The sequence below is a fragment of the Alosa pseudoharengus genome, unplaced genomic scaffold (assembly GCF_046254945.1).
Source record: "Alosa pseudoharengus isolate Yale_2024_CS ecotype anadromous, Long Island Sound unplaced genomic scaffold, YU_APseudo_1.1 YU_APseudo_1.1_scf_19, whole genome shotgun sequence".
Lineage (NCBI taxonomy): Eukaryota > Metazoa > Chordata > Actinopteri > Clupeiformes > Clupeidae > Alosa > Alosa pseudoharengus.
In genome coordinates, this window is record NW_027468657.1 from 22,066,314 (window position 1) to 22,076,150 (window position 9,837).

Genomic DNA, 9,837 nt, shown 5'->3' on the forward strand with positions numbered 1-9,837 from the left:
TGGTCTACATCATTGGGAACCACTGACATTCCAAAACGCTTACCACAAACTGTGCTGACAGATCATTGCTAAGGGATTTTTTCCACTCCAGTTGAACTGCCAATCTGAGAATGCTTAACACATGTGGAAGTAACATGTAAATAGATTGTTCCTTGGTTCTTTTGACAAGGAAGAAAAGTCTTGTTGGTGCAGCTGCAATAAATGTAATTTCCTCTACAACTCTTAAAAATGCGATTTCCTCTAGAACTCTCAAAACAAGCTTAAAACACACACGCACACACACTGCCTCAATGATCTTTACCCTTAACCGTGCAATAATTTAAAAAGTGTCAATGCCATCAGTGTTGAAAGGATAAACTGTGGGTGTTTGCCTGCGTAGAGCCATCGTGTCCTCTTGCCTTTGTTCTAATTAACGCCTGTATGACATTCTTTATGTCAGTTTCGGATGCCAGACCGCTTATTTACCTTGGGTGCAGGCCAAGCGGCCCCACAACAATGTACTTGTGCTTGCAGCTCAGTCAGGTGGCTTGTTTGCGCGCCTTTTAGATATTTGACGGACACCTGGCATCTCATCCGTCTGCACAGTAATGAGCTTAAGTGACACAAATAACAGCTTTGTACAGTTTCATAAAGTGGTGGTTTGTACGCAAGTTAACTCGTCAAACAAGAGCACAAAAGCACTGGCGTACGCCTCAGAAAACTGTAACTGCACCTCCATGTGAATGTAGAAAGCATTTATAATTAAAGCTGACAGCACATCCAGTGTCTGTTTGTACAGACAAGTTATTTTAATTGGACTATGTAAGAGAAATGACAAAATTGTATTACACAATACAACTAATACACGACAGACAGGCAGGCAGACACACACACACATACACTGTGTTTGCCAGAGCTAGTGGGCTGTGGTTTAGATGTTGACCTCAGGCCTTTTCATCCCATGCTGAATCACACTATTAAAGGAACATGTCATGAAACGGCAAAAACACAAAAGGAAATGATCCTCTATCCTCTCCACCTCTCCCCCCAGGGCTTTCATCCACTGCTCTTTGCACACACTCGGTGATTCCCGTACCCCCGTAAGAAACTCACCACCTCTAAGGCTCTAGCTGCAGGTCTGGGTCTCTGTGAGGGATTTATTGGGAAGGTGTGCGTTAAATATATCATTATTTTCACATTTCCTTCCTGCAGTCCCCCCGATCTCACGGCCTTGCCTGGAGCTGGGGCCGGGCGCTTGTGTGTGCGCCTACAGCACCCTTATCTGATCCAGACCACTTTGGAGAGACACCTGTGGAATTTCGGACGATATATTACCACCTAAGTAGTCATAAAAAAGAGATTTAGGATCATACCAAGGCAACGGTGACAGCTGGAAGCAACGCTGTTAAAAAGCCCCTGTAAATAAAGAGAAAAGCGGGGAGGAAGAGTTTTTACGACGGTCCGACGTGAATAGGTGCGGAGCACTCCCCCTCCAGCGTAACCTCAGTGGACACGGAGATGGGAGAGCCAGAGAGGAGACCGCACAACACAAACCCAACGTCCCACTATTATACTATTTAGGGTGCACATAGAGATGGTAGCACCAGAGAGGAGACCGCACAACACAAACCCAACGTCCCACTATTATACTATTTAGGGTGCACATAGAGATGGTAGCACCAGAGAGGAGACCGCACAACACAAACTCAACGTCCCACTTTATTTAGGGTGCACATAGAGATGGGAGATCTAGAAAGGAGACCGCACAACACAAACTCAACATTCCACTATTATACTATTTAGGGTGCACACCAGCTAGACAGGCAAGCATGCCTGAAATCCCCAGGCTCCCTTGTTTGTATTAAACAAAGAGCATAACCAATGGACTACTTTAGTTTTCTTTCCTTGTCTCTCATACAGACGCAAGCACTCAGACAGAGGCACACACACACACTCTCTCTCTCCTCTCCATCTCTGCAGCAACCTCCTTCACCTATTGTGTCTTGGGGGACTTTTTAAACCAAAGACCCATGCTGTCAGTTGGCCTTTGATTTGTTCACTCGTTTCTTCTTTGCTCTCTCTCTCTCTTCTCCTCCTCCTTTACCTGGCAGGCCCAGTTGAAAGCCTGTTTATTTGACACCTAATGTGTTGACAGGTGTCAGGGCAGGGAGCCTCTTCCTTTGTGTGTGTGTGTGTGTGTGTGTGTGCCTGGGGCCAGGACTCGCCTCCCTTGCCCTGGGGGTCTTCCTGTGGTAGAGTGTGTTTCCAGAGCAATCCCTGAAGGTGACAGGCCCTTAAATAGAGGGCTTAACCCGCCTCAACGGATCCCTGGTGTGCACAATTAAGCCTTAAACACCGTGGTACGTCTCCTTTGTTTGTTTTTTTTGTGTGTGTGTTTTTTTTTTATTGTGTTGACATGATATTGGGTTTGTTTTGTTTCAGGAAAAGTCTTGTATATCTGATGTGGCATGTAAGTAATTCATTTGAATGTTAGACATGGAAAAAACAAGTAAATTGACTTTATTTAAATTTTTTTTATCAAAGTGTATCTGACAATATGTATTTCAAAAACGTCATAATATTACAACACACACACTACAACACATGCATACACGATTCACATACACTAGATCATATCATACATAAACTTGATTCACTGGAAATCCTGTCTCACTGAAGTCCTGCCCCATTCTAGAGCACATACATTAAACTAAGCACTTGCACCTGTGGCTGTAGTTCTGCTAATTGATTGCTTGTTGAAAAGCTCACCTCATACATTGTGAGTGACCAGGCAGGAAATACTTTGGTGAAACTCTGCCTTTGAAGAGCTGCTCCTATCGATCATTGGCTTCAAATTTGTTGCATTTCACCAGAGGTGACATGAACTGACAGGATAAGTGAACTAGACCAAAAAAAAAAAAACCTAAAAATGAAGTGGACGGGGGACGACGACGACGACACACACACACACACACACACACACACACACACACACACACACACACACACACACACACACACACACACACACACACACACACACACACACACACACACACACACACACACACACACACACACACACACACACACACACACACACACACACACACACACACACACACACACACACACACACACACACACACACACACACACACACACACACACACACACAGACACACAGACACAGAGAGTCTTCTGCCTTCTGCAGGGTGGGAATGTAGTCAGGCTGCATTTTACATTGCTGGCCTGTCAGAGCCAGTGTAAGCCCCAACACTCACAAACTGCTCTGGCCCTGTGCACGTCTCAGGACTCCAGATGTGGCCTTCACTCTGACCAGACCCAGAGAACACTCGTACTGTAAGTGTTTGTAGACATGCAGTCAGAAAGACCCAAACTGTTCTACTGGTCAGATATTTCATATTGATCTTATTCCAAGAGCATGAACCTGAAGAAGAGATTTCACAACAATCTTAAAATAAGTGGTGCCATGGAGACCCTTTACTGCAAAAAAAAAGTCCCCTCTCCCAAACCAAATTTTCTGAACATCAATAAAAAAAGTTAGTTCACCAAAAAAGCAAACATACAAAGAGGATCCGCTAACAATATCTTCACCATAAGGTGCAGATATACAGGGGACAGGCCCCACCAGAGATGTGATAGTAGGACTTTTTGTCAGCACAAAAAATGTCTTCAATAAGGAGAGAGAGGAGAGAGAGAGAGAGAGAGAGACTTTATTGATCCCCAAGGGGAAATTCAAGGTCTCAGTAGCATACATCACACACAACATGCACTTACAGCAGAAATGGTAAGTATAAACATATAACAAAACTCCACTGTACAATAGAGACAGTAGAAGATAAGAAAAACGAACAAAACTATATATACTATATAAATTAAATAAAAAAATCCACAGTGTGCTTGAGAGTGATCAAGCATGAGACGCTTGCAGTGACAGGGCCGGGACTGGCCTGTAGTTCTGTGTGCATGGTAAGGTGCTCAAGAGAGTGAGTGTCATGGTGAAGGTGCAAAAAGTAGTCCAACAGTAGTCCTGTAGTTCTGTGTGCATGGTAAGGTGCTCAAGAGAGTGAGTGTCATGGTGAAGGTGCATTTATGGGCATGTATTGCAATGCTATGCATGTCCTGTGTCACTGGGCTCAAGAACATTCTTTTCTGCTAAAGTTTTATAGCCATGCACATCTAGCCTGTATGGTGAAAAATGTAATTCTAGTTGGCTACTGCTTTACTTGAAAACACTTTCTTTTTTTTGCATTGCATCTACTAAGTTATGTGCTTCAGAAGTTATCTGCTACTTCAAAAGCAAGTCAAATTGCTTATTTACAATTCTTCTTTACATAAAATAATCAATTTGGTTGTTAATAATGCATAATTCATTATAGTATTAAACCTACATGTAAGATTATGATTTGTATTATTTTACTTTTGACATGTTATCTTTATGCGTCACCCCTCTTTGAGTCTTTGCCCCAACCTGGCCAGCCCATAATTTTCGCCAGTCTCCCTTTCTTAAAAAAAAAAAAAATTGTCCAAAGGAAATTTTGCTGTTTTCTTCAGTGGCATCCATTAGGTCCACACACACATTCACATCTCTTGGGAACTGTGGTAACTACTGAACTATGTGGTAATAATGCATCCATGGTTACGCACAGTGTAACATTCTAACTTCCTGTCTGTTGCCGCAGCAATTAAATGTCTGGTTACGCACTCAGTGTAACATCCTATCTTGCAATGGAGCAGATAACACAGGCCATCACCTCTTGCTCTCTGCATATGACTGGGTCACTTACTATTCCCAGAACAATACACTCTAAGTCATTTGATTTTAAAGTGACATTATGCAAACTTTTTTTTTTTATAACATCCTCAAATTCATGTAAAGAAGAGATAGCCATCCAAGCTATTCACTAGAGTTTTATCCTCTGGATCGGAACAGGCTTTACTTGACATCACCAAAAATACTAATGTAACTCATCAGTTTGCAAATCTACTCATCAGTGGCAGCTATGCGGTTATTGGTGTTGAAAGACAAGTCTGATGCCTATAAGTTAGACAGCTTGCTAGTTTTAAATACTTGACTTGATGACTTTGCCAAAATTATCGTTCAAACTGTTTGAGACTCTTCACTACCAATTGATACCGATCTGTCCCACTTTCTCAACCAACCCCCACCACCATGTCCCCAGATAATGCTATTTGGAGACAAAGGCCCTGAACATCTCTACTGTTAATGAAGCCATTAGACACAGCAACTGAGCCTGCCAGCAAGCGACGCCATAAAACGTCCAGGTGGAAAATCTCAGGTGGCAATTTTACTACCACACTTCCTGGTGGTGTAATTAGTCTGCGCTGCTGTATCTTCGAACAGGAAGAGCCTCACTGGGGATCGCCTCGCCATGATCACCGGAGACCTGTCTAACAGAAGAACCATCCCCACAAGACTGCCGTTTCATGTTTAGGAGTATTTCAGGAATTACTGTTCCAGTGTCAAAAAGAGGGTTTGTTGAGTTATGTGAGGGACACAAGTAAAGTACAAAAGGAGTTATCCCCCTAGCAAGCCAGAGGGCCAGAGTGTTTTTTCAGCATTACAAATAATAATTTATGTGCTTTTTGTTAAGGCCAAATTGCCCTCCCCCTCCCTGAGGAAAAAAAGAGGTGGTGGTGGGGGGGGCACCATTAACCAAACTCTATTTCTTCAACATGTTTATACCTGTATGAGAGCTATGCCAAAAATGCTATGTCTCACAAGGCTCTCTCCCCTGGGCAAGCGAAGAGACACATCTCACTACGTCTGCATGGGTGAGGAGGGTTTTTTTTACCTGGTTTTACAGCACTCACATCAGAGACAGAGAGCACTCATAACTGTCTAATCAGCGCTGTTAATCTGACTGAACCACACATTCCCCATTAGCCGTCATTTCAGCCCCAGCGACAAGCAAATGGCAGGCGTCCTTCTGCCAGATCTACAGATGATAACACATGTGACAGTAGGTTTTCTTCTTCTCTTCTGCCCTCTCCCCCCACAGACTTCTTGATTTATGAAGATATCTAGGTTTGGGTAATGTAAAGACAGGGTTTTTTTTTGTAGGCCTAGACACAGTTTATCATCCTAAAATGTCAAATTTTAAGCCCTGGCTATATTTTTTGAATCAGCTCTTTGACAGAAAGGTGTGGAGTGAAGAGGATAAGTCAGACAGACAGAAATGCAAAGTTAGACACATAAAAAGGCACACAGAGACACACACAAAACAATTTTAAAAATAATAAAAATCCCAGAAATGTCAGAAGAGAATACTCAAACCTGTCAGCAATCCTGTCTGCTTTGTGAACAAATGGCACCTCACACAAGCGTGGAACATGTCAAATCTCGACTATGCCATAGCCCATTCATTTGCGCGACTTGAGTCAATGATTATATTTCAGGAGAGCTCGACGAAGCCTGCACCAGCTCTGATTTATTGAGCCATGAGATACGCAACAGTATTAATCCTGACAAATTTGGTGGGACAGCTGAACAAATACGCCGGAGATCTTATCACACATAACCTGACCACGAGCTGAGCCCACAAATGGGTGCTGTAGGACAAGCTGTGCCATTACAGCCCTCTAGTGGCCTCATGTGGTACTGCATGTGATAGGTCGCAGGCTGCTGGAGGAAGAAAACTGACGCCGGCGTTGGAGAGGCCTATACACTTGACAGTGACAAGTTAACCAGATATATGAGAGTAACAATGTGAAGTTAACTCGACCTGGGCTATGTGAGTGGGTATGGGATATATATGGTATATGGGAGTTGACGCATGGGATATATACGCTATATGGGAGTTGATGCATGGTCGGAAGGAGGCTCACAAGGAGAGGTGTGACTCGGGCCATCTGTACAGACAGCTATGGGCGTGTCTGCATACGAACAGATTCACACACATACACTCACAAACTGCTAGTGGTAATCAGAGAGAGGGAGAGAGTGGATTTCCCCTTTCTTTAATTCCTTCTCCAGGTGTGTTAGTGAACCCCCCCCCTCCCCCAGCACACACTCACTCACACACACACACACACACAGTCCCAAAGACATATCATCCACATACTATGTACGCTATTGTCAAGAGGGTGGCAATGATGACAAAAGACTGTGCTTAAAAGAAACAAAGACTGTTTCTCAAACTCAGCTCCTACACTCCTTTCTCCCTCTCAGGGATTGGGAGCGTGAAGCGAAAGAGATGTTCAAGACTGCTGACATGGAAACTGAGTGCAGTGCACATCCAAAACTCACCCCAGGAAGCTTGAAAATAACACGCTGAAAACGAGGGATGGGGGAAGAGGGGAGAGATGGAGAGAAAGAGAGAGAGATGGAGAGAAAGAGGGGGAGGAGGGTTAACTACACCTTTTAATCAAAGCTGTTTTCCTAAGGGTGCAATTTTCACCTTTTTGTTCTAAGCCAAAGTGACAAAGAACACCTCTGTAGCCACAAATAGCACAAGGCATTCATGCTCCGATTTCCTCCCCCATTCCCTTTACTCCTGAACAGATCTTTTTTTCTCATTTTAATTTCCACCCCTGGCAATTTCAGGGTCATCTTTTCTGTAATAAAATAATGGAAATTGTAATAAATACGACACTAAAATGCATTTCACACATACTGGAGTTGAGGACGAAGGGAGCAGATGTACCAGCAACACATAATTTCCAATGTTGATAATGAATATGGGGAAGATTCTTATTATGGAGCAATTAACAAATTATGAAGCCAAGGAGAGGTATTGTATTATATTCGTGCGGCTAATAGAGCACAGAGGGACCTCTCACAACGCAGGTGTGCCCAAAACAACCCTCTAACCACCACTCCCCTGCTGCACACACACACAAACACACACACACACACACACAGGTACAAGCAACCAGCACACAGACATACACACATGGAGGCAACGGCACAAACACACACATAGAAGTAACAGCACACGGACATGGAAACACACACGTATAAGCAACAACACAAACAAACACACACACACACACACACACGTACTAACAGCACAACCACAAACAAACTTACAAGCAACAGCACTCACACACGTGCAAACACACACACAAGCAGTCAAACTTTCTACTTAACTCTCGCATGCACACACACACAAAAACGAACAAACAAGACAAGGCATAACATCCCCTTCAATTCAGACAGCCGGAAAAGCCAGTGACAAGGAGAAGACAAAAGGAGTATGTGACCTTTTTAAAAGCGCCATTCCCATTCCCATGGCCTCAGAAGCAGCTCTGCAGGCACAGCGAGGACACACAGAGGAAAAGTCAAACTCTTCAATGCACATACTTGCACAGGAAGTCACGCACACGGCGAGTGAATGGTGCAGAACACACAAACACTACAAACGGCTGCAAGCAATTAAAACAGCGGCTCCTAAATAAACACACTGATTAACCTTCTAAAACAAGTGGCTGGCCGTGTTAATTAGGTCAGGCATTAGTGTCATTATGGTAGATTGTTGCAATGTTTTTTAACCTGCTGATAAAGTACTGCAATCAAATCATCATTTAGTCTTGTACTGGCAAATGGAGCAATCAGTAGTTTGATGTGTAATTGTCAAAATGTGTTAGAAAATCGTACCGTTTGATTTCTAAATTTATTCCCTTTAATGACCTAAATGGGGGGTCATTTTGTTCTGCAATGCAAAAAATTTCTAAATGAATCCTTGAGATGGTTGTTGTTCTTTATTTGATTAATTAGTACTAAGGTTGATTTTGTAATGAGGCATTTGATTTACACTTGTTAAGTGGAGCCTCTAAGTAAAAGCACACACTCCATGCTGGTTCACAATCATACATGAAGAGAATTTTTTAACCTACTTGGTTTGGTTGCTGAATTTATATGTCATTAATATTGTATTCCTTTAATACACTGTGTGCTATAGTGTGTGTGTGTGTGTGTGTGTGTGTAATTAGCGGGACATGTTTTTGCACAGGTGGGTTAACATCCAACCCGACACCCAAGAAGCAGCAGGGTACAGCAGAACAGTGATAAGTGATCAGTGCAGACAGGCGCCCCAACCCCCTGCCCTCCTCGCACACACACACACACACAAGCAACAGCGCGCGTGCAATCTCTCTCTCTCTCACACACACACACACACACACAGCAATCTCTCTCTCTCTCACACACACACACACACACACTCACACATGTGTTTGTCCGCCCCATCCCATCCTTGGGCCGGCGTGTGAGGGGATCCCAGGTGGCAGGCAAATGCCCTGGGAACTGCCTGACATCATAACAGGAGGGCTTGACCTGCACTTCTCGGTCTGCTCAGGCAGGTATTGTCTCGACACGCCGGCTGGCCATTGTGAAACGGTGATCTACTTACACACATAGGCAGGCCATGGCTAAAAGGGGTGTGTGTGTGTGTGTGTGTGTACATTTGTATCACTGTGATGGGAGTGTGAGTGTGTGTGTGAGTATATATGTGTGTGTGATGGGAGAGTGTGAATGGATCTCATTGCATCTCAGAGGCAAGAGCTATGGAAAGAGAGGTGTGTATGTGTGTGTGTGTGTGTGTGTGTGTGTGTGTGTGGGGTCAGACAACCTGTCAGTAAATGTCAATCAATCCAGCAGGCTCTCCCCACTGTGCTTGTTACCTTCTGGAGATGAGACAAAGGAAGAGCCGTCTCTGCAGGTCAGTCACACGCCGTCTCCAGTCGACTGGACACAGTGAAAGTGGGGTTAGTTAGGGCGAGGCCCAGAGGTCCATGCGGGGAAACAAAAGCCAAGATGTTAACAGAGTAGTTCTCTCATGCAAAAGGTATCAGTTAGCAGGAGCCAGACCA